This window comes from Microchirus variegatus (assembly GCF_963457635.1).
Source record: "Microchirus variegatus genome assembly, chromosome: 1".
In the NCBI taxonomy this organism is placed as follows: domain Eukaryota; kingdom Metazoa; phylum Chordata; class Actinopteri; order Pleuronectiformes; family Soleidae; genus Microchirus; species Microchirus variegatus.
The window spans coordinates 14,339,170-14,361,592 of record NC_139802.1 but is presented as its reverse complement, the minus strand read 5'-3'; the positions used below and the strand labels follow the sequence as shown (position 1 = coordinate 14,361,592).

Here is a 22,423-nt window from a genome sequence, read left to right as displayed (position 1 = left end):
GACTAACCTCTGGGTTTGTTCTAAACAGTTGATGATGAGAATATAACTTGGCGAGAAAAATGTCATCATTAATGAAAGGGGAGATGGGCAGCTCCAAAATAAGACTCTGTAATTGGCAGTTCCCCTTTAAATTCATAATTTAATAACTTCCCAGTATATTAGCAGTGACCTAGACCTTGAAATTGAGTGTGAAAGAATAGCAGACTCTGGTATTCAATATTGCGTTCTCATTTTATGTCAGTCATGTGCTGCAGAATTAGTCAGGGATTTTATGGTGATATTTTCTGGTTGGCAAGCGTGTAAAATATGATGGCTTTGCTGCACATGAGGATGCATCAACCAACAACCCTCTTAATATTCAGCCTTAGTCCTGAGGAGAGATTAAACACACACACACAATGCAGCAGAGACACAAGTGTTGAGAAAAAGGCAATTCGCTTACAAAGGTAAAGCGCTAAAAGATGTGAGAAAATGTGTTGAGCCATCAAAGGACAGGAGTGGATCCACGGACGCATAAAAGGGGGAAAAAGAAAGGATAAAAGCTCAGAAGTGAAGACAAGGCAGGGGGACGAGACTTTAAGTACATGGACGCGAAGAAGAGACGTAATAAAAGACGAGTGTTGCACGAGAGAAGCAGTGGAAAGGAGATAAAAGTGTGGAGAGGTGGAACGAGAAAGAGTGGATTTGTGTTAACTGCTATCTTGGCGAACAGTTCTTGTAGTGACAAGGCTCCGACCTCTTCAAACGTCCCGTGTGGTTGCACTGAATGGGCACACACACACACACACACACACGCACGCACGCACACACACACACACACACACACACACACACACACACACACACACACACACACACACACACACACACACACACACACGCATATACGCGCAGCACCCCTCATCTCCCTCATGTATGGTATGTGGTATCTTGTGGTGACAGTACAGCCCAGTAGTTGTCATCCATAAATCCTCGGTATTAGTGAAGCTACTGTAGCCTGAGTGCTGAGTGCAGTTGGCACTCGGCTTATCTCGAGTGAGGAGGGTAAATACAAGAAATTAAAGCAGGGGGAAATGAAGGCTAAGGAAGAGTAAGAGAGAGAAGGGGGTGGATGAAAAAAGTGTGATAAAAAAGGAGGATAAATGGGTGGAAAGACAGTGGTGAGAGAAGTGGGATATTCAGTCTATAATTTATCTATTGTACTTAAAAAAACAAACAGCTTTTTCAGAAATTAGAAATGAAATGATCAACATTTCAGCTCCAGGTCTGAAATAATCTGCATCACATGCCACTGGGCACATGTGTGCGCTGCAACTTCTTTTGCATAATGTCAGGCAATCCCAAGGCGTTACAAATTAGAAACAACACTGGTGAAAGTAAGTGCAGGAACATCTGTTTTGAGACTGACGGCAAGGAGAAATGGAAATTTAATTTTGCGGCGAAAAACAACAGTAGCGACAACAAAGGATGCCTGCATGCAGTGCTGGAGTTTTCAAATGAAAGTGGAGCTGACAGCTTTTCAAACTTCTTCATTTCTGGCCTCAGAATCATTTGGATAGTGTGGACGACAGGTGAATCTGAGCAGACACGATGTGTTTGTTTTTTTACAAAGTAATATGGATGTAGTCATTGAGAGGGGAAAGGGAAAAGAGAAAAGATTGAGGACACCAATGGAAGGGGAATTCATGAGATTGTTGAGCAAAGAAAGTGGAAGAGAGAAGAACAAGTGTGGACAGAGGAGAGGAAGAGAAGTGGAAGCAAAAGAGAAATGAACAAAGAGCAGGATGGTGAGGCAGATCAGGAGTTTAGAAGAAGAGGTTTGAGGCAGAAGCTCTTTGAGGGAGAGGATGGAGAGGATTGAACATTTATTCATCTGTGATAGATAGATTTCTCTGCTAGTAATCCTGGGGAGAAAAATTTCCTCTCAAACTCAGGCTTCAAGCTGTGTTTCTGTCGCATGTAATTCCAGTTCATACTGGGCTGCAAGCTCAAAGACTTTTCTGCTCCACTCTCCCTACAGAGTCAGGAGTAAGACCATCTACTGTACATGAAGGCGGAGTTTGAGGAGAGGACATGCTAAATGCCCTTTTTTTTAGAAAGGATTTCTGTCATTTTCTGGTGGTCATGGTGAATAGTGACACAGACTATTTACTGATGCTAGAATGTGTTGCTAAGCAGTCATCACAAAAAGTGTTGCCAAATGGCAGGGGCTTAACTTACTGCCTGGCAATCGCTGTGCTGAACTCACTGACTGCACTGGTGTAACTCTTTCAAATAGATGACCCTGACATATAATGTTGTGCTATATGTGGATATAAGCTCTGTAAATGTGGGACAACTTTGAACTATACCAGTGTTTGATTGTTTTATTGTGAGCTACACAGGGCGGCATAAGCATCTTGGCATTTGGATCCAGAGACAGAGAGAGAGTGTGTGGAAAAAATAGAGCTCTTGGTTGATATTTATGGCTGTATGGTGGTAAACAAGAACAGACACAGTGGTTAGTGGATGATAATTCATATCAGAGACCCTCAAGGTCTGTGAGCCGCCATAATTATTGAAGGTATTAAGTCCATATTCAGTTATCATATGCACTGTCTCTAGAAATGGCCCCAACTTACAAACCATGACATTATTTATAGCATAAAATAGTCATGGTTTGCCTTTCACCTTTCCATAATTTTTTTTTTTTATTATGAACCAGTCAGTGTATGTGAATGTGTTCATTGACATGCAAAGCAAAGAGCAAGGCATTTGGGGCAATTTTCACCTGGTTATTAATGTCCTGTCTGCTTCAGTTCACCTATTATCAAGCACAGCCACTCAATGATCCCAGAGTAATAATCTACCGAGCAGACTTAAATTATTCATCGATTCTTATAGCGTGATGTAATTATACCTTTTCATCCTATGCATTTTCAGGATATGATAAGTGACACTGTGTGATTACGTAAAGAGAATGAGTAAAATGGAAAACAAGGGTATGCGGGTGTATGCAAGCTGCGTCTGCACAGCGATCAAACGGCGTCACATGAGCCGGTGACGGAAAGTTCAAGAAGTTGTCCTTGGTGGGGCCTTGATATTTTATGGATGTTTGGAGCTCTAGTAACAATAAACCGACAAATAAACACGCTGCAATAAAAGCTGCAGAAAATTGGCCCATGTATGATAACTCAAATAAAGACCTTGCGTGTGAGTATGCATGCAGCCAGGTCATCAATTATCTATTGCACCACTGATCCAGATTCCATATGGTTTTAGTTTATCGTATGAGACTGAAGTGTCAAACATGCCATATTAATCCAACTTATCTTGGAGAAAATGTCCTTCAGATCTGAATGTACTTTCTGTCTCAACAACTGCAAAGTCCTGAGGCTGCCAGAGCAAAAGTCGACAAACTATCAACGGTATTGATATTATTGAAAGACAGGAATATCTCCTGTTGTATGAGTGCTGCGTGTGTGTGTTAGTGGCTGTGTGTGAGAGAAACATGAGAATCCGGCGACGGGCCACAGTTATCATTAGCAAAGTAGAGTAAAACTGGATTTAACTGACAACTAGGACATGTTTGGTAGCAACCGAGCTCCCAAGAAGGAAACAGAGACTTCAAAATTACCTCAATACCGCAGAAAAAGAACCAAATCTTTTTTCTTTTTTTTTTCAAGTGAATGCAATATGCTTCATAAAAAGCAGACGGTAAGGTGGGTCAAGTGAAATAAAAGACACTGCTTCATAAGTCTCAGGATTTTTATTCCCCTTTTTCCTCTGTGCAGCAATATTCACAGTGGTTTGGCCCAAAAAACTTTTAAAGGAATAACTGTAAAGTCAATAGGTCAAAATAAAAAAGTAGTGCACTGGAGTAGAGATGGGACGTTTGACACTGAGGCTCTTTTGAAGCAGATTTTTTCACACTGTGTCGAGGCTTGTATGAAATCTCTGTGATCATGTGACCGATGACGTTTCAGGATGTCCCAATGAAACACTGGACATAGATAGATAGATAGATAGATAGATAGATAGATAGATAGATAGATAGATAGATAGATAGATAGATAGATAGATAGATAGATAGATATGTAAATGATTGTCTTTATGATGTAATGATGTCTTTATTATCATTACCACCAACAATGGTTTCCACTGAATTGCACAAACCTTCAGTCATAACCACCAAAACACAGTTCATAGGACAAACTTGTCATATTATTATCACGACTGATTAAGACTGAATTTATTGCCTTTCTGTTGGAACTGGAATCAACAAGATGTGTTTGTGGCTGCTATAATTGCAGTTGACCACTAGATGTCACTGGTAGGGTCTGTCTTTTAAATCTTTTTTTCGATACAATCAGGAAGAAGCCTCGAAAAGTTTAATCATCTCGACACTGGGCTATGCCGTACAAAACCCTGGCAGCGTGGCCTTCATGACAGTGACTTCAAAACTCCCTCACAGTGCCATACATCTTGTTTAAATAAAAAGAGGCTCCTCCCATTTAGGGAAAAGGAATCAATTAACCAATAGCAATATTTCAAAATGACACAAAATTACATGGGACCAAACGTACAGTGTAAATGTTACCCAAAATATTTAGATTGTTAAAATGTGCTTGTAAAATAAAACCGAACATTCACTAAAACCCCCCTCCTCCTAACTACACATGGAACATTCCCTGAGGAACCTTCCATAAAAGGACTTCTCTTAGGTGGAACCTGGTTTGGCATTTCCTGGTTTCAATAAAGAGCATGGCCATGCACACAGGCTAATAGAAAGGTGAGAAAACAATGTATAAGAAAAGACATTTGAGAAGCGCAGCATTTTGTCATTATCTACAAAAATAGATATCAATGCCTGCACCCAAGTTTTAATCTTTAATGTATTTTACTGAGTGAACCCCAGACACCTGCCAGGTACATCAAATTTTTGGTGCCTCCATTTCGTCCCACCATTTTGCTAAATGTTTATAAAGTACCTTTAAAAATGTGCATAGTAAAAAAAACACACAATATAATACAAAAATAAAAACAAAAGTCACTCACTCATGAGTTAATAGAGATAACAGTGAACTGCATCTCTGACCTTTCCACCTACAATATACTACAGTACAGAAAATAGAGTGCATTCTTGTTACGGCCGTCTTGGGCTTCTCTATTGAGAAATATGATCCGAGCGAGTGAGAGTCGTCCAGAGAACACGTCGGGTTTATCAGCATCATATCACCTATTATTTCCTGTGGATGCTTCCTCCTTAATGGCTGATGTACAGTCTGTACGTGTCCACACTCACTGCTTTTCACCGACAAACCAGAGTCTTTGTCTCGAGGCTGAAGGATCATGAATTTCTGGTGAAAGTTGTTCGGGTCTGAGGTGCTTCAGATTTTATCCTTTTGTCATCTGAAATTGCACTTGATTGTTATTCCCACAGGCTCTTCAAGCACAGCTTTTACTCAGGCTGTTGAGTTTCAGGCTGAAATTTAACCAGTAGGAAAAAAAATATTCAGTTTAGAAATGTTATATTTTTAAGAGAACGATCGAGCTCCACTTGTTCATAGTCGGGATGTGATTAAATGAAGACCCATTCAGTGTATTTCTTTATTAATCATTAAAAATGATATTAATAATAAATGTTTAAAAATCTGTGTTCAAATTGCAATGGCCTCATCTACTTTATGACACATTCAGTTTGTAAAGTGTGCTGATGGCAGCTCATGGGTAGAGCGATTGTTTTTCTGCATGAGGGTTGTGGGTTCGATTCCCAGCTCTGCTAATCTACATGCCGATGTGTCCTTGGGGATAACACTTAACCCCATGTTGCTCTTGATGCTATTCGACTGTAGTGTAAAGCAGCTTTGAGTGGTCATCAAGGCTAGAAGTGTTATATAAATACAAAATACAGGCTCTACATAGGCAGTGTCGTTGTTTATGGATGACAGTGTTCAGATACGTGGTGATATACGTCACAAACAGAAATGTTTGTTTTGGTCTGAGGTGATTGTGCAATATTGCACAGTGTTATGTTATTGTCTGTCTTGCTGTTTGTGTTGCAGCCATGTGCCTTTTTTCTTTTCTCTCATCTGTCTCCGTTTATCAAATTCTCTCTCACGCACACACACGCGCACACAGCTCCTGTCACCATTTTTACTGCATCACGTTATTTATTTCCAATCACGCTCAGGCTTTATTGAAGCTGATTTGAATGTGGTTAATTGTTTTTCAGTTCCATCTCCAAGGAGGCTGCGTTTCAAAGTGCTGAGCCCAAGCAAACTTCTAGTCTCGTGGAGAGAGCCCAAAGGAGACTTTGACAGCTATCTGTTCCTCTACAACAGCATACCAGGTAATTTTGGGTCCGTCAAGAAGGATTATGTAATTTACTCCTTGTCAAAACTCCTGTGATGGGATTACACTCGTGAGAGATGTGACGGACTGCACCATCAGCCAAGTCTAAGACAAATAAGTGTTTTCCTGTAGCCTGTCAGCAGATCTGAAAAATACAGGAACTACAATGAATCTAGATAGTTGAGACCAGGACAGCTGATTGCCAGTGACAGCATTATTAAAGTGCATTATCACTGTATGACACCGGACATACTGCTCTTATCCTGCACCTGTTGGGGGTTGATCATTGTTTAAACACAGGGCTTGACCTTGTCTCTTCCACAGTAATAAGTATACTCCCTAATCACCACCGACATCTCCTTCATCATGTTATCACAGTGCACCTACTCTCGCAGTCGTACATCTCCTGTTCATCAGTTCAGACGTTTGTTCCCATTACTGCACCGCTGCTTGCATTTGTTCTGCATTAACACCTTCCTGTGATGCAAATAATTTCTTTGCAGGCCTCATAAAAATGAATAAGCAGCACTGAATAAGTACTCGGCAACATAAACAACAACCTTTTGCGAGAACTGCATCGTCTGACAATTTCTTATAGCTGAAAAGAGAACAAAAACTGTAATTTATGGCCACTTCCTCTCGGTGAGGAGCGCAGCAGCAGTTCACCAGCATTCATCAAATGCAGTAAAAGAAAACTGGCCATTCATCGCATTCTTACTAGGATGCAGTAAATGGCCAATATCTGTCCTGTGGTCTGATGTCTACTCTGCTCTGCCCCCTAGTTTGTCTCAGTCAGATGAAGTGCGGCACAGGCAGAGTTAAGCTGGTTAACACTGGCTTAAGTTCTGTTGCTTAGACGTCAAGGACCATTATAGATCACAAAGGTGCTGTCAGAACAGCAGCTAACCTCTTGGTTTAACATCAAATTCTTTTTCCTCCTCTGAGGTTGTATTAAAAAGAACAGCTTCACCGCAGTTGGATAAAGATTTGAATTTTAGTTCAAAGTAAATGGCTCATATTTGGCAACAAAAATGTCATTTTTCTCCCAATGTCTTTATTCTTTGATAAATTGCCTCCTTTAATTTGTCAGATTTACCTTTATAAAGTAAGTAACTCATGTCTTGCATCAAAACAATACGTTTAGAATGTATTTCTCTGTCCAGTTTAATCACAGGACATGAGTTCCACGAATATAAATACTTATTAGAAGTATATCATAAGAAGTCATGTGGGTTGTGCCTGTGTGTACTTGCATATTTGTTAGTGAGTTAGTTATGAACAGCAGATGTATTGACGCTTTTAAATGAAAGATTTTTATGCAACTGCAACTTGTTACATTCTTGCTGCGACCAAGTGGTTGCATGATAATTGGTTTCAAGCGTTGGAGGATGAAAGCGATGTGGTTTGTATGAGACGGTAGCACTGCAGCTGTAGCGTCTACAGGGAGAATGTGCATAAATCAGCACAGTCTGTCTGGAATTGATGGCCAGTATTATTCTAACAGATTACAGATAAAAACTCTTTTGCATGTCACATTTTTTTACTGCTGCTTTCATAGACGCATATACACACTCAGTTGTGATAACAATAGAACTGAAACTATTACTTGATTAATCAATTATTAATCGATTACTAAATAAATCGGTTAATCAGTTGAAGCTTTTTTCATTATTAACGCAATATTTCTGATTGGTTTAGCTTCTTAAATGTGAATGTTTTTGAGTTTATTTGCTCTCGATAACAAAGAAATCATTAAAAACTGAATCCTTTTGATTTGTGGACATTTGAGAACATCTTCTTTTCCATGTTTGACGAGCACTGATCAACGTTTTCTGTCATTATATAGACCAAACGATTACTTGATTAATCGATTATCAACATTAGCTATTGCTTAATGCTAAATTTTAGATTATCTTTATTTCAAGGCTGACAACTTTTGAGAAAACCTTGGAGTGAGACATCGTGGCATGCCGGACATATGTATGGCTATAGTAATATGTTATACATCCTAAGCTTATTAAAGCGGACCTAGACTGGAAGTTCCAATTAACGCTGTTTTTTAGTGTGTATCTGCGTCATTACCTCGTTTACGAAGCCCTGAAGTTTCAAAACAAACAGTTCAGCCACTGCTGAGAACACTGTGTTGTATTGTAATCTCGAGCTCAGCGAGATCTCGGAAAAAATCTGGTCTGGTTACGTAAACAGCAGTTCACCTGAACAGTAGATCCTCCTGGTCCGGGCACTAGTCCGGGTACATCCGGTTGCGTACATTGAACCACAGAAGAAGAATAACGTCCGTTGTGGAGGTGTTTCACGAGCGTCAGTGTCTTCTGACTCTGGGTTTGACTCCGGGTCAAAGTCATAAAAGGGACTGTGGCGGGGAGTCGTGACAAAACTATTTTTAAACACTGTTAAAACAATGTTTTGATAATGAGTAGCAGTGCATCCACCGTTCAGAGGTGGGAGCTGCGCTTCTGAGAGCGGGTGTGCTGAATATGTCACTTCCGGTATTGGCCAATCACAAGACAGATGGGAAGACTCTACGCTGGCTGGCCAATCACAACTCACTCTGTCTTCTGGGGGTGAGATTTATGTTTGAAATATCGCGGCTCAGCACAGCGCCAGAAAAGAGGAGTTCTATCAGCTCGTTTACAGCAACTAGGAGGTTTTTGACCATAAAAACAAGTTAATGTATGTAAGTAGACCTCCATAACTAACATATATGTGCAACAGGACCACTCTATGTGAGCTTTAATGTTTTACACAATATGCTTTATGTATTAATAATGCTTAATACTCACCATGCTTTATACAATAAAAAGGTAAATAATAATAATTACATCCTCTGGATTCAATACTATGACCTTCCTGATGTAAGTCCGTCTACTTAACCACTGAGCTACCACTTTTGAACAGGTGTCAGAAGAATATTTTGGATGTATTGGCTCAACCTGAGACAGTTTGATATTGTACTCCTCACAGTCTCTGCAGGCATAACTTATCGATCACGAGTGGCTCTTCTCAGGCTCAACAGATTAGATCATAGGTAAACTCAGCTGTCAGATATGTTCAGAACCGTTTCTTTTAACCGCAATGTGTACTTCAGCGTGACAAATCGGAGGTGTGGCGTGAGAGCGTGAGACGTCAATCAAACTGCGCGTGTCTCACGGCCAAAGCGTGAGAGTTGGCAGCTATGTTATTTTTTTATTTATTTAAAAGTGATGATATAGACTCTCTGCAAAATCACAACAAGATATTTTTCACAAATCATTGAACCTCACTGTAGTATCAGGGTGAATCAGAAAGCCTCTTAAAGAGCCAACATCTAACCTAAGACCTCACTGGAAAAGCACAACTCCGGGGCAACAATAGTAAGTCATTAAACGTCTTATACGACATCTCTGAGCAGGAGGAGCGGCAGTTCAGCTGAGGTAAAAACCAACCAGTTAGTCTGCATCCTTTTAAGGTTGTTAAAGTGTAACTGAAAACCATGACATCTGGGGGCCAAGCAGATCTGAGGACACTTAAGTAGACATAAGTTATATATATATGAATAAAAAAAAATCTGTGTATATGGTTATATATTCTGTGAGTCACATTGTGTTCCTGTGTTTGTTTTTAATTATGTTTTTCTCATTTTGATTTCATTTGTGCCATTTTTATCATTCTGCTGTTGCCGTAAATTCCGTTTGCAGCCACAAAGCTGAGCATCATGGCTGCGTGCTGTCTGATGGTTCCACCAGGCCTGCTCTGCATTTACGATGGAGCATCTTTGTGTTTGCTGCCAACCTTTTATATTTAGTCTGGGTTCAAATAATTTTGATGACGGCTCTGAACAAGCAAACAGTCAGTTGTTTGCTGTAATCTTCCTAAGAATATGCTTGAGTTTAATACGGGCAGATAATGACTTTAATGAGTTTTTCTTAAATTGAGTCATCCCTCATGCAAGCAATTCTCCATGTAAACAAATGTGAACACTGATTCCCAGCCTCAGCCACAAAAAAAAACAAACATTTAGTACAATTTACAAGACTTTTAACTACTTATTACACAGCAAAAGTTCAGTGACATTTTTATTTGTGTATGTTAGAAAGCAAATACTGATACTGATGTAGTGGCATACAATAAATATGAAAAATGTAACTACATGGTTGCATAACAATGTATAACGGTGATATTAGGTGACATGTATTTGGGTATCTGTGTACAAGTAGCAGGAGTTTAGATTAGATTAGCTTAACGTTTTACCCGTGGATTAAATTCTGCCAAAAGACCCGCTTATACACAGGTAGCCCACAGTGCTGTGTGAGTGAGAGGGGGAGTGGCTACAGTAGAGCAGCGATAGCCAATGTGTGCTTCTTTTACGGATATTTAACGATATCTATTGCATTACTTATCCAAACAACGTCAAACTTATAAGTAGCGTAAAGTAAGACACCTGTCAAGTTTGAAATCATTCGGACCATTGATTCGAGAGATATTTATATAACTCACACAGACATATATTTCTGAAATTTATAGATTGATGAGGAAGTGGAGCAGGTTGTCTTATTACCAGAGGGTCAGTGGTTCAATCTCTGTCTCTGTCTCTGAAACATAAATTGTTCCTAGCAGCTGTGCTGGCAACGTGTGAACTGGTTTGAATGATGGACCAATGGGGATTGGGTGCCTTCCTTGACCTGTTCCCAGATTGAACCAGCAATGTTACGGTTACGAGCCCAATTCCTTTTCTCTTGACCATGGGCGGCCCAGCATAATATGGCTGCTGCAGGCTTCAAAACAGAAGTTCACCTTCTTATGGTTGATGTCATAACCAGTTGCCACTTGAGAGTTAAACACATGTTTTTGGCTCTAGAGGAAAAACTGCTTACTGTTGTTTCCCCATGTTTTCATTTTTGCTGCCATATTAGTGACCACCAGTTTGTTCGAGCAAGGCCTGTAACGGGAGCGTAGCTCACTGCCGTTCAACTTCAGACCTGATATTTAACAGTGGTTTGGTTCACTTGAACAGACTGAGGTTCCACTTGATGTTGTGAGCACTGATCCATGCATTTACCAGAACCAGGTGTCCCCTTCAGCAGGATTTATCTCACTTCTCCTTAACTCCCCTGCAGGGACAGAAGACACATGAGCTGAGGAAGCACACACACACACAGCCACACTGATTGCAGAGTCAGATTTATAATGGGATAATGGAGATTAATTTTTGAAATAATTTGAATTATATGTTAGGAACCACAATATTAATTTATTTGTCAGTTTATTTGTAGATAAACAGTAATTCACACACACACAATTCACAAATAAATGCAGTGACAATTAAATATTTGTTACCTTGAATGTAATGTTTTCTTGTCTCCCGAATGACAAATGAGTCTTCTGCTGCATTCATTTCATATTGGTGACATCGTAAGAATAATAATATCTTGCTTCTTCTGTCAGGTGGTCAGCAGAGGGAGATCATAGTGTCTAAATCAGACACTAAAGTGCTGATAACGGACTACAGCCCCTCAAAGGACTACACTGTCGGTGTCATCGCTGTCAGCGGCAGTGAGCAGAGCAGACCACTTCAAGGCCGACATAAAGGTTCGTTTGTGCGTTTTGTTGTTTTTCCTTCTCGTCTGCTACTGTTCTACTTAATCGCTCCCACATTCTCTGTTCTGCTCTACTGTGCACTTCTGCTCTGGGACTGCTCGACTCAACTCTTCTCCTCAGAGGCACAAGTGAACTAAGTGGCTGCATGCCCAATAGTGTGTGGAGAACATTTTAACATATTAGAGAAATCTAGGCTTATTTAGATATTTAAATAGTGTTTATCTTAAGTTAATTGGTTTTATTTTGTAGTTGAAGATTTGCTCATTTCATGCACAAATGCAACATCTCTTCTCAGTCTTAGAAACCAAAGTTATTAAGCTCGTCTTATTTTAACACTTTGAATATGACTGTGCAAGTTAAAGGTGCCATATGTAAGAATGTGGCCAAAAACTTTAATTTGCTACTTTACTACATTCAAATTCAAAATACCGAGGTCTTTTTGGCTTCGTTTTCTGACATAACTGGCAACCCGTGGTTGCTCGGCAGCTTGAGACTCTACTGACTGCAATGATTGGTAGACGGCGGTAGGTGGCGCCGCATGCCAAAACATGATTTCAAAACATAAACATGATTTGCAGTCTGCAAAATATGTGTTTTTATTTAAATATTTTGCCTGTACTGTTGTTGTTGGTGAGTTCAGTTTGTTATATGAACATTATTCCTGAGTCTCTGTGACATAGTAGGAGGATTTTATGGCCAGTTGCTTTAGATTTATTACATAATGCACCTTTAATACTAGGTGATTTTACTGCTGTCTAAGGTTAAGAAAAACAAGAGTGACACTGGTTTAGTGTAAACAACATAACTATAATTCAGGCAATGTATAGTGATTAGTGTTTGTATGAGTCATACTCGAGCTTTTGCAGTGAACCAGGTTCAATTCCACTCATGGTCCTTTGCTGCTTGTCTTCCCCCCGTCAGGCTTCACTGTCCTGTCCAATAAAGCCTAAATATCGGGGAAAAAATGACATTAAAATAATATAGTCGAGCACCACTTACTTACTTGGTTGGTGGGGGCCTTCAAAGTTAAATTAAGCTTAGGACCACATAAGGGCTTGGGCTGGCACTGCTTCTCGCCAGTGTTTACATTATATTTCTTTGTATTTCATCTGCCCTCTCCTTGTGTCCTTTCCTTCCATGACCTCTCTTCTTTTTTATTCTTCTTTTATTCTAATGTGCTATAGTCTATTCACAGTCTCATTTCCCTTTCCTTCCCCTCATTTCCTCTCCTTTCATGCCATTCTTTATCTTTTTCTGTCTTTATTACATCTGATATGTCCTTTATGTTCTTCTTTTTTGTGTTTCCTGTTGTTAATAATGCTGTGTCTTGTGTCTGAAAGTGTCTGCTTTCTTGAATGCACATGCTAAGCAACTTCTTTTGGATTCTCCCAACATGTTACCGGTCTGTTCAATCTGCTGCAGCTGAAAAAGGTGAGAGTGATGGAGGAGACAAGACTGAGTCCCAGACGCTGACTGATTCCGTTGTATCACCAGAGGATGCCAACGAGATCTCTGGAGGTAGGAAATCCTGACCTTGCATGCTCCTAAAAAATAAAGTGGATTGCAAGGAGTATTGCTGAGTGTAAAGAGTCCTCCAGTGAGTTGCTATAGCGATGTTTGAAGGAAAGGAAAAACAGCTGTTGCCGTCTCAAACATCAGCTTTGTGCATCAGAAATTTAAAAATATGAGTCTGGTGCCTGTTCCTGCCCAGTTGGGTCTCGCTGCACAGTTACTGTGCAAATATAAACCCTTTCACAGCAGACAAACATGGGCTTGGTGGTGGAATTGCCCACGTGAGAGTAAAGATGCCAAAACGGTCTATGCCTCGCTGGTGAATCACTCTCTGTGGTGCTTTATGGAAACCCTTCAACCTTCCCAGTGCAGACAGATATTAGGTGATTGTGACGACTGATATTAGGGGGATGAATGATCCACACAGTCTGGGCTGTCTGCGTGGTTGCCTGTTTTGACGAGACTCTCTGTCTTTTTGTTATTGAAATTGAGATGTTGTTTTGTTTGGCATCATTCATGTCCTCGTATTTTATATAATGGCTCATATTTTTCGACTTCTTTTCTGTTCGAACAAAGTGAGGCATTCATTTTGCTGATGGAGAGCGTGCTTGCACAGAAACAGTCCTTTGTGTTGATTTCTTCACTGTGGCTCTGATTCAGTGGGGGGGAAATGTTTATTTGCAGAGTAACTGACCATTTGTGTGTGTGTGCGGGAAACAAACCTGAAACTGATAATTTGCAGATTCACACAGGAACAATGCTTGTGGCGGAATATGAGGCATGCTAATTGCTGATGATTTGTGAATATGATTATTATTACAAGATTTTAAAGGAGACATATTATGCAAAATCAACTTTTTAATAATTTTAATACTTATATTTGGGACTCTGGAGGCCCTACGAGTAGGCAAAGTGTGAAAAGAGATGACTCACTCATGTTTTTGTGGTCCTCCTTGGTCTAAGTACAGGAGATGAAACACGCGATGTTGACTTCTGCACTCATTGATACGTCACAATGAGACATTCCTGGAATTGTTGTCTCGCGGAGCTCCGCTTTGTCCCTAAAATACGCGAGAGTGCAGGCGAGGGCAATAGTATCCGGAAGAGCGGAAGTCCGTGAAGTGTTCTATTCTTGGCTGCGCAAGTGCAGCACAGAGTTCTACACAAACTTCCAGCCTCAGAGGATTTACCTGTCCAGTGGATACATGTTATATATGAGGGAAAATGATCACTTTTCCAAATGCTAACTGGGCCAGGGAATGAGGTATAATATATCTACTTTAAATGTTACTTTCTGTGACATGTGTACATATTTTTTGTTCCCCTTGAAGTGAACACAAAGAATCTCCTTACTCAGTGGTAGGATGCTTATTGTTTAAGTGCGATCCCGTTGTTATTTTGTTTTGGGTGATCATTTATCACAGGGCACTTAAAAATGTGGGGGCACAGAAATAAAATTAATAAGGAATGATGAGTCTGGTTTAAATAAGTCCTGCCTCCTGTGAACTGCATAATGCAAATCATCATTTTTATAAACAGATATATGTCTTTAAAACTATATAATCTGTGGTACTTTAAGTGCATCTATCTTGCTGATGGAGCAAGAGAGGAACAAACACACTCACACAGGAAAAAGTGTGTGTGTGAGCGAGGGAGGGAGGGGGGGAGTGAGTGAGCATCACTGAGCAATTAACCATGTAGTAAAACTTATTTATAGACACTTTGCATCCATGAATACATAATCAATTGGCTCCTCGGTGGAGATGGAAACACACTGATAGTAAATCAAAGTCGAAGTGATTTTAATCTCTTGTAACACTTTAATAGCCGTCACCACGCTGTAGTGTGGTCATGTGTTGGATTCATGCAAAATAATGTGTAACTATCATGCCTACAGTGATGAAGATTTTTCACATCACAATTCTGCACACAGAAAGCATTAGAACAGGAGCTAAAACATAATTAAAAAAAACAAACAAAAAAAAAAACCTGGTGTTTCTATGAGTCAGTAAAATATGCTCTGATGTCTTATCACAGGTGTGGTGTTGGTGGTTTATTTTGGCATTTTAAAATCAGGTGCTGCAGTGAAATCTCTTCATACTAAACGGTGTAGCGAGCGTTATATTTGTTGATTTGTGCTGTTGATTTACTTTTGATACGATCACCCGAGGAGAACAACATGATGCCTTTCAGTCGAAAGTGAGGCTGTTACTGTTGAAGGTGAAGTTTACAGCTTTGCCTCTGGTCCAACACATCTGCTTACCAAATTACCAAAAAGCTTTTCAGTTTGTGATGTGTGCACACACACACACACACACACACACACACACACACACACACACACACACACACACACACACACACACACACACACACACACACACACACACACACACACACACACACACACTTTCTACCATCATCAGAGCTACTTGACATTCATTGCAACAGAGGTGACCTTGAATGGTGTTCTACCTCATACATGTTTGGGGCTGTAATGATATCCTGCTGTGTTTCAGTTGTGTGTGTGTGTGTGTGTAACTTTGAGTGCTGTGGGGAAGATGATAATGTCTCCCAGTGGATCAAGAGAAGGTGCTCCTTTTGTGTAGTAACATGTGACTGTTTCTCTTTCTTGCCCCTCTTTATCATGCTCTGAGTGTACTTAATTCCACGGCAGTATTACCAGTCTTGTGTGAAGTCCCCCCGCTGAGCATTTGTATGCGTGTGCTATAACTAGACTAACTCTCCTGTGTTCCGGGATAGTAATCAGCTCTCTTTTATGTAAGGGTGGTTTGTTTTCAAAACCTTTCATTAACAGCTGGCTTATAGTGTTATAACCTTCTGATATGTGTGTGTGTGTACCTGGTATCCCTTATGTTGTGGGCACCTAAATCTGTTTCCACAGTCACATTATGGGGGCTTACTACACTTTAAGGTGAAGACATGTTTTGATGTGTTAGGCTGAGGTCAGGATACACCTGTAGGTGTACATTTCACTCACCACTTTATTATGTACACGGCATACTCAATAGACCCAATGTGGTCTACTTCTCCTGGAGCTCAACTTTAGTTTGGGAATTTTGGAAATATTCCTAATCAGAAACTTTCCATGGGAATTAACGAGAATCTAAGAAACTGTGTCATAAACAATGCTTCCCATCCATCCAAATGGAATGGTCTTCAAAAGAATAGCAGAACAATAACAGCCTCATACTCTAATAGATTATGATTTAATAGTTGCCAGTTAAACTTTAATAGCAGATCAAATATCTACCCCTTAATATCCCAAGGACTTACTTGACTTTATGTCTTATTTGGGCTGAAATGTGTGACTTTAATAGTTCAGGTTTGTAGAAATCACCTGTGATGGAGGAATGCACACAGGGCCTCAATAGCCCTGCAGTAAGTAGTGTACGATGTGCCTGCGGTTGAGGAATTGCACTGATATTTAACCGACCACCATCAAATCAGAATTTATGCAAAATTAACATCATTTACCAATTATTTGTAAGTTACCAGCCTTCAATTTTGAAAATGTCCTGTTTATTACTGTTAATTCCCCATGAAAAGTTTCCAATTTTGAAAATGTTGCAACCCTAGTTGTGGGTTTAGAGAAGGTCGTCTTTTTACCTTGGTTTTAACGAGTGGTGAGGTGAATTATTGTTTTCTGTCTGTCATCTCAAACTAGTCTAGACTTTCTTCTGGGCATCAACTCTCTGGTATATTTTCCTCGAAAAACTTTTTCCTCCCTGGATATTTTAGAGTGGCCTCATTCAAAGTCATTAAATCACCTTTTGTCCCCGTTCTAACACTCATTTTTAAGTTTTTAAACACTTCAGCGGGTCGTGACCATGTCTATTTGCTTAAATACATTAGCATGCTGTCATGTGACTGGCTGATTATACGTTTGCATTAATAAGCAGTTAATACGTACTAAAGTGGCCCGTGAGTGTATGGGTGTCTGTAAATTAGTAAGATGGATTGACTTTTCTCAGATGTGTTTCAAAGAAAATGGGATGGGGCTATTTGCTGAGGGAAGTATCATGAAACATCCTCCACTCTAAGTAAAATAACTACCTTAGCACCCTCATTTGTTTTACTGATGCTCGACAAATGACTTAATTGCAACTTGCAAAGCATAAGCACAAGCTTCTCTGGACTAAACACAGACCGTCCCATCCTGAGGCCTTAAATTAAACAACTTTTATGTCTGTTCTTAGAGCATCATTGTCTGTGACTGGCTCTGAGTGGGAAATGGGAAAGATTTTAAAAGAATGTTTTACCTTGGTTTGTAGTTTGGAGTCTATCCAGGCCTCCCATATTGATGTCAGTCATTTGCAGGTCTGCACCCTACAAGACTGTAATCATTAGCCGGGGGACTCCTGAGTGAAATCTCAGGAGTCAACTGAAGCATTTTTTACAGCCTCTAAATCAGTCTGTGCAGCAGAGTCAGCTGCTCACTGTTGGAAGACGTCTGAGAGAATTCCTTCACTTCTTGAATATCACTTTCTTAGTTGAAATGTCTGACTTTTCCCCCTTCTTTTCTGTGTTGTCTGCAGAGAAAGCATAGATTTAAAAAAAAAAAACCATTCTGACCAGACTAGGGATCGGACTGGGATGAGTCTTATCAATAAGGCCATGTTTTGCTTTTATTGAAGCAAGAACACATCCATTAGTGGTCCACAGTGCAAGACAGTAATGTATTTTCATTGGAGAAGTCATTATTTGGACAGCAGCGTGATGCAAGATCAGACACTTGACATCTTAGTGTGAGCCTTTGTTGCGTTTATGACCGGATTTGTTCGAAATGTGGGTGAGAAGCCTCCAGTGGCCCATAAAGATCTGACAGATAATGTAACAGCATTGGCTTCAAAGCTCCATGCTGCATTTTTCGGACAGAGAGAGACTCAAAAATATAACGGGTAACTGTAAAGTATCCGAAATACTAAAACTACAAGGCAAGGTATTTTTGAGTAGTGTAGTTACATTCTTAAAATCCATATTTATATTTTAGATAATGGACCGTTTCATTTCAGCCGCCTTGTTATGAAGATATCTGCTATACAGAGTCTTTTGACTTCTGGGTACCGTCATGTTTACAGTAAAGCACATAGAAAAGGCGCAACCACATTTTTACTGTCACATGTGACTGGTATTAATTCCATGGCTAACCCCCTATGAATGAGTGAGTACAGAAATGTTTAGAACAACTGTCTTTCTGCATGGAGTTTGCATGTTCTCCCAGTTTCCTCCCACAGTCCAAAAACATGTAATATGGGGATTAGGTAAATTGGACACTCTCGAGTGAATGGACATACGTCTCTTTATGTGGCCCTGCGATGGACGGGCAAACTGTCCAGGGTGTGACCTCCGCCTGTCGCCCTATGTCAGATGAGATTGGCACGGCACTCTCCTGGGTTCCTGTTGAGAATAAAGCAGTAGCTCACAACTAGTGATTGCTGTTTGCTGCGTGTTCTACCGCTGAATCTCTCCCCAGGCATCAATTCTCATGATTCGCTGCTTTACGACGTCACAAACTAGGTCTGTTGTTTTCGACTCCTAACAGTGGCGAGCACACACTGCTTTTAACCATGTATACTTCAATTATGTTAAAGAAACTATGTGGTTTTATTGTGTTGTATTTGCCTTCAAAACAGTGACGAACTTGTTAGACTTTATAAGTACATCGCACACACACGCTGAAATCTCTGAGCAATAAAGGTCACACGGACGTTTGCCTCTTTCTTCTCGCTCCATGCTTTGGTGCCTTCTTCAATACATTTCACCTAATAGGATGCGAGTGCAGGGCTGTGATCCTCAGTCCCTGACTGCAGCCTGAAACCAGCATGTGCTCAGGCAAACACACACTGTTTGAACCCACGGGACAGACATAGTTAAAGTTGAACCGGAGGCCAATGAGATTCTGTTGACATTCGACACTCTGTTAGCGAAAGACGATCCATCACATCTGCAAAGGGTAACAAATACACACCTGGAGAGCAAAGGTTTCTATATTTATAGCTTACTTTAATTCCTAACATTATCATCTATTTCAGCTCTGCCTCTCTCCGGCTGTGTGTGTTCATCATTCTTTATTACCTTGTTAATTCCCAGCTTTAGCATTAATTTGCTCTAACTTTATCCACCTTGATGTGCTTGTATTGGTAGTGCCTTTAAGTCTTACTTTATTTATGGCCTTATTAGTCTCCAGAATGAGCTTTTATAGCCCCCCCTCTGCCTTTGTGCGTTCTGGCCCCCATCACTAATCAGTGTGATGCTCAGTGGCTACACAAGATGTCAAAAGGTTTATGGCCAGAGGGATGTGTCATCCGGCTGACAAATGTCTGAGTGAGGAGGCCAAAACCGATACCACAAATGAAAGGAGACAAATAATGGTGAACAAAAGCAGCCCAGAGTTATCAGTTCCTATGAATGCTGTATAACATCAGTGCTTTCCATTTGAGAGCAGAAAGAGCCACGTCACGCTCCAAGAAATGTAAAATTAATGTTTTAGACGTGACTTGCAGATGATGTGAATATGAGCTGCTCTGTAGCATGAAGGGCAAAGAAAGGAGAATCATTAAAGAGAAGCGTGCAAAGAGAAAGTACTCAAATGAAAAGTGAGGTGGCAGAGAGCGAACTCGCGTAAACGTCTCCCAGAAACGCATAATTTGTCTCCATTTGTCGCGTCTTACCAAACGCTTTTTCCATCACGGCGAGTTGTGTTTTACACTTTTGTTTTGAACATTTGTCAAATGCCGAATTATAAATATCATTCCCACACACATCGGGTGTGTGCTTAGGGACTGAGGAGCAGATTAGCCATTGCTCATTCGGACGTGTGTGTGAGTGTGTGTGAGTGTGTGTGTGTGTGTGTGTGTGTGTGGTCTTTGTCCTTGTCCTCGATTAAGAGCAGCAATGTTTCAAGGCTGAGTTGAGCTAATTGTATGACTCTGGTTAACAAGTGCATGTGTTTGAATGTGCTAATGGTATATCATTGTCATTAGTGCCATTTGGACCCTAAATGGAGAGATCATTTACAATAATGACAGCCCTCCCCTTAATTTCACATACTATAGTTTTTGTTTCCTCCTGTTCTGTGGACAAAATAACAATTTTTACCATACTATACTACACTAGACCGCACCACACCATACCTTTATATACTATTACACTAACTCTTGCTTTAATTATACCTCTTAGCCCTTTTGTGCTGTACTTTAATCATAACCTCTTTATGCTGTTTTCCCTTCTTTCTACTTCGCCAATTTATTTTACTGCCTGACCTTTCTTTACTTCTTGGGGCTGGTCCCCCTTTCGTTCTTCTTTCTGTGAAATTGACATTATCACCCACTCCTCCTTTATCCTCCTTTTTCTTCAGCCTTTTGTGATCCCACCAGGTTTTGACCTTGTGGTTGACAAAGCGCATTAGAACCTGAACTTTATTTCGAAATGACATCAGATGTTCGTGTAGCTCTTGTAACCACATCCCCCCTTATTCTGAGTCAGGGCTCATTCTTTGTTCAGTGGTTTGTAGTTTATAAAACCTGACAGTTTGTCATTATTGGATTACAGGCAAATTATAGATCTGTTACCGCATACATTTATATGATTTCTCCTAATAAGGTTAGTTGCAGGAAATCCTCCCAATACTGTTTCCTGGCTTATTCTTTCACTCCAGAAATGCTTAGAGTTGCTGCTCTGTGAGGATGATGAAACTACTTTGCAAGTGGATATAATAACATAAACTATGATTATAATTTGCATGTAGTTTGTGCACGACCAGGACAAAGTAAAAGAAAGAGAAATGAGTGGAGGGATACAAGTGGGTTAACATGCAAATGCTTCCACCTCCAGAATTAACAATTAACCATTAACCAGTATTGTATTAAAGAGTGACACAAGATGCCTTGTTCAACAGCCACACCCGTCTCGTAAGTTCTCTCCATGTGTGCATGGAGCTAAATAATAACCAGATAGGATAAGAGGGGCTTGGCCTTTGAAACACACATCCATTAACTTTGTGAAGCATGTGTGTGTCTGTGTATACTTGTATTTGTTACCTCTTCAGGACCATTTCTGGCATAAAAGCAGACCATGTCAGGCCCAGTATTCCCCATGAAGACCAAAACAGTGTCCTAATAAAGCAGAACCTCATTTTTGAGGATCTGGTTAAGTTTAGGGCCAAGATGTAAGTTGTGGTTACATTAGGTTTAGGGATTTGGGGTTTGTTTAAGCTGTCCAAATAAATGGAATTGGTCAATGCCGTGTCCTAAGAGGAATAGCTACACAAACCTGTGTGTGTGTGTGTGTGTGTGTGTGTGTGTGTGTATAGGTAGGAAAGAGCAAGGCAAACAGAGACAAGCACTCCAGAGATGGAGAGACAAACAAAAAGGTAGAGAGGCCATGTGTTGTGTTCAGCATACATACAGTACATCTGTTCACTCAGAACACCTGGGTATTTAGTGATATGGACTCAAAAAAAAGAGTGGATTAAAGATCAGGAGGAAATATCTCTTTGAATAGCTGCTGATTTACATGTTTCTACTCTCTACAACACATTACCTGCTAACACATACACACAAACTCTTATTCTCTTCTTACGTCTGTGCCTCACTGAGGGCCACTGTGCAAACGACAGGTGTATCAATCCTGTCTCTTGATTGAATGAACAAGTCGATAAAACAAAGGAAATCTTGTTTTTGGGCTCTTGTGTACCTGTAGTGTTTTGGGTGGGCTGAAATTGCCTCGCAAGCAATTCAAAGCCTCAGGAATAAAGTTGTGACATTTATTTTTAATAACCGTTTTTATTTCTTTGAAACCTATTATCTTCTGTTGGCCACAATCAGATGTTTTTATTTTATTTTCGTGGACATTTTTCTTTTTTTAATTATTCTTTTGTGGCATTGTTTTCAATTTAAGTGCCAATAAACACCTAATAGGTTATTGACAAACAATTTTCTCTACATGGACCATTAATGGC

General features: G+C 40.2%; 1 protein-coding gene across 1 annotated transcript in view; it reads left to right on the top strand.

Moving 5' to 3' along the window:
* The first annotated feature begins 13,384 nt into the window (after positions 1–13,384).
* The window catches only part of col14a1a (collagen, type XIV, alpha 1a), a 109,455-nt gene continuing 100,416 nt past the window's right edge, over positions 13,385–22,423 (top strand). Inside the window, exon 1 of the mRNA XM_083898982.1 lies at positions 13,385–13,446. The gene's annotated coding sequence lies outside the window, so the exon portion shown is untranslated. The remainder of the gene's footprint in view (positions 13,447–22,423) is intronic.